Below are 4246 nucleotides of genomic sequence, written 5' to 3'. Positions count from 1 at the left end.
AAAAACTATATTGCTTTTCTGGGTCCCCCTATGAATTTCCTTCTTCTCTCTTTTGTGTATTATGATCTAATTTTCATTTTAAAAAATAATTCATCCTCTACTTATCTCCCCTGGAATTTTTTGGAATTATTATAACTTCATTTCATTCTTCTAAAATCATTATTATTATTATTATTTGAAGGGGTATAGTAGTACAGTAGAGTGGCTCTCTCAGCTGCTTTGACAGTGGACCAACCTGGTTAAAGCTCTGAGCATGCTCATTTATCTAGATAATAAATTGGTATGATGGCTGTTTTTTTAACATTTTTGCCAGATTCCTACCTTCCTTCTTCTTAGAGGTGGAGGACTATAGGTGTGGAAACTGTAGATAAAGGCATCCTTTTTTGATGTGTTGTTTAGCTGAACTGTCCTATTTTTAGAGGGACAGTTGGGAGATACCATAGAGCACAGAGAACTGGGCCTGGAGTCAGGAAGACCTGAGTTTAAAAATGGCCTTAGACATTTACTAGCTCTGTGACCTTGGTCAAGTAACTTAACCTGTTTGCCTCAGTTTCCTTAATTGCAAAATGGGGATAGAAATAGAACCTATTCTTAGGGTTTCTGTGAGGATGAAATAAATTAATACTTGTAGAGAGTTTAACACAATGCCTGGCACATAGTAGGGGCTATGATAGCTATTATTATTATTTATTCTTTGTTACAAGGAATGGCTCTCTGAGTAGAAAAGAAGTGATACACTGGGAAATGTGGGTGATATAAAAACAAAAGATATCAAAAAATTATTCTTTTAAAAAATTGCCAGGAAGGAAGCATAGCAACTACTGTCCCACCCTTGCAACAATATCTATGTGGCACTCCCCAAATTGGCTCCAGATCAGAGAGGAGACATTAGTCATGCCAAGTAGTCTCGAAGGGTGACAAGGAACAAGGTACATGAAAAGGCAACATACACCATAGAATATCAAAGCTGAGAAGAATTTCGGAAAATAAAACATGGAACCCAAGTGCTGGAAAAAGACAGCACACAGGACGCTAAAGTTGGGCGTAGAACATCTAGTTCAACCCTATCATTTTATAGAGGAGGAAACTGAGGCCTAGAAAGAGAAATTACTTTCCCAAGGTCATGTGGCTAGTAAGGGGTAGCAAGAGGGCTTGAACCCTAAGTTTCCTGTCTCCCAATACAGTTTTCATTCACCTATATTACACTGAAGACTGAAAAGGTAGCATAGTCCCAGACTGTGGCACACTTTTTACTACATAAAGTCTTCAAACTCAGCTTCTACGTCTCCCCTATACAAACCTCCCAATTTGTCTAAGCCAGGCTCCTAATAGCTAAAAGCTAGCAGTGATATAATATTTTAAGATTTACAAATCATTTTATATATGCTATCTCATTTGATCTTCACAATAATCCTGTGAAGTAGATACTCTTATATTCTTCAAAGGGAGGTCTATTGTTCTTTAGAGATACTACTCATACCTAGGGGCTATTTCAACTTTTTTTTTTTCATCAGGTTCACAGCCATACCCAGCCAGCATTGCAAAGAACTGCTCAGGTCAAAGTTTTTCTTTCTGACAACACTCTATCTCAGCAAGAATATCCAAGGACCATTTACTATTTAGGTTGGGGTGAGTACATTCCTTTCATCTCCCATCACGCCCCTGCCAGCTAGCTCCAAGACTATTTGAATTACTCTGGAGCTTCAATAAGCAACATCAGAAGGGTGTAACTTATGATCTTTGCCTGCTTCCCTGAAGATACATCTCATTCACCTTCCCTCTTACAGAAGTAATAACATCATACTCTCTCTCTCCACTTCTAATTGCTCTGCTTTGGCAGCAGTTGTTATTATTGTCTGGTACTGTCAATGCTCTTTTCATATAAATCTTCTCTTCCAAATAAAAGGTAGATTTTCTAGGGTCAGGTGCCTGACTTAATAAGAAGAAAATAATGATATTAAATTTCCATATCACTTCCCAGTTTACAGAACATTTTCTTAATAGCAATTCTATGGCATCAGTAATGCAAAGATTATTGTCATCCTGAGGTTCATAAAGATTAGGTGATGTGCCCAAGGTCACACAAAGAGCTAGTAAGTGTCAGCAGAAGGACTTTCTATGCTGGGAGTTTCCTATACCAACATAGTAACAGTTCTAGACCTTACTGAAAATCAGTCATTACAAAATCATTATGACCAAAACACTTTATAAAACTTAAAGAAATATGAATCATTATTATGAATAATGATTAATGAAATTGGGTCCCAGTAGATTCTTCTCCCTCCACTATGTGTTCTTGCTCTCCCCAGTAGGGAAGGACATAGCCATTATCCTTCTGTTTAGTCTTCCATTTGTAAAGCTAATGGTTTGTTTAAGTCTGTATTTCTGTCAAGATCTGAGATGGTATCTCTATGTGAAAGTGAAGATAGGATGAGGCTACAGAAGAAACATTAGACTAGGAATCAGAAGACTTGAGTTTGAATCTTGCCTCTAGTAATAAGTGAATGAATCTACCCTTTAGTAAGAGTAATAAGCTAATAATAATCACAACTAGCATTTGTATACTGCTTTAAGGTTTGTAAAGTGCTAAATAAATATCATTTTATTTCATGTTCCCTGGGAGCACAAACAACAATTCTGAGAAATAGCTGCTATTATGATCCCCATTTTACAGATGAAGAAACTGAGGCAAACAGGATAAGTGACTTGCCCAGGGTCACACAGCTAATAAGTGTCTGGGGCTAGATTTTAACTCAGGCATTCCTGACTACAGGTGCAGTGGTCCATTTGCTGTGCCATCAAGTTGCCTTTAACAGCTATGTGACCTTAGGCAATCACTTAACACCTCTGAACATCAGTGTACTTATCTGGAAAACAGAGATAATAGCATAGGTACTTCCTATCTCATCAAATTGTGAGAATCAGTTGAGCTAATGTTGGTAAGGAATTTTGTGAACCTTAAATCACTTTATAGGTGTTAGCTATCATAACAATTACCATTACTTTGTGAAGTAGTGCAGAATAGTGAATAGAAAGCTGCTTCAGAGGCAGGAAGACATGAGTTCAAGTCTCCTCTCTGATATATACTGGCTGTGTGACCATAGGCAAGCCACTTAATCTCTGAACATTCTAGGTGAACTTTCTAAAACTAAACATTGCAAAGAAGGCACTGACCTGTATTGGGAGTTCTCTGTATCAATGAAAGCACAGATCCAATCCACATCCCTATTATAGCAATAGTTACCAATATAGGGGTGGCCAGGTAGCACAGTGAGTAAGAGCAACGACCCCAGTGTCGGGAAGCCTGGGGATTGAATCCGGGCTCAGATACTTAGCACCCACCCAGAAACACCTGGCTGTGTAACCTTGAGCAAGTTACTTAACCCCAATTGCTTTAAAAAAACAACAAAAAACAAAATAGTTACCATTATGATATGAAAATTAGTGACTTAGTGTGAAATGAGATGAGTCTGGTGAAATTCACATAGGCTAACAGTGATCTATGGACACCATCAGTCCTCTTTCTTTCACACACAGGCTCAGATTCAGACTGTGAGGCTATCATCTTCTCCCCAAATGATCTTTTCCAGGGCAGAGACCCCAGGGATCTCAAAGACTATACCAAGATATTGATTTCAGCCATAGACTCTTCATCACAGTTCCTCAAATGTTTATTCTGGTCCATGAAGGTCAACAATGGGACTGAAAGCCTGCAAACCATCTAGTTGTCCAGGCAGCACCCACTCGACTCTGCCTGACCTTAGAATTCACTCCTCATGGCCTTAAGGCTTTGTCCCTGGACAGTCTTCCCCCTACAATTCACTGCGCAGTATTTTCTTTCTACTCAAATGGGTCCAAACCCTTTTTTTCTCTCTAACCCTTTCTTACTCACTTACAGTGACCAATCCACTCTCTATCACAAATGCTCCCACGTCCTCTCTGGAGAAAGAGAGAGAGAGAGAAAGACAGAGAGAGAGAGAGAGAGAGAGAGAGAGAGAGAGAGAGAGAGAGAGAGAGAGAGAGAGACAGAGAGAGAGAGACAGAGACAGAGACAGAGAGAGACAGAGAGACAGAGAGAGACAGAGACAGAGAGAGACAGAGACAGAGATACAGAGACAGAGACAGACAGAGACAGAGACAGAGACAGAGAGAGACAGAGAGAGAGACAGAGACAGAGAGAGAGACAGAGACAGAGACATGAAGGAAGGAAGGAAGGAAGGAAGGAAGGAAGGAAGGAAGGAAGGAA

This window comes from Petaurus breviceps, unplaced genomic scaffold (genome assembly GCF_028583685.1).
Source record: "Petaurus breviceps papuanus isolate PSGF00001 unplaced genomic scaffold, PetGlider_PUasm1.0 140, whole genome shotgun sequence".
Classification (NCBI taxonomy): domain Eukaryota; kingdom Metazoa; phylum Chordata; class Mammalia; order Diprotodontia; family Petauridae; genus Petaurus; species Petaurus breviceps.
This window is presented reverse-complemented; position numbering follows the sequence as displayed.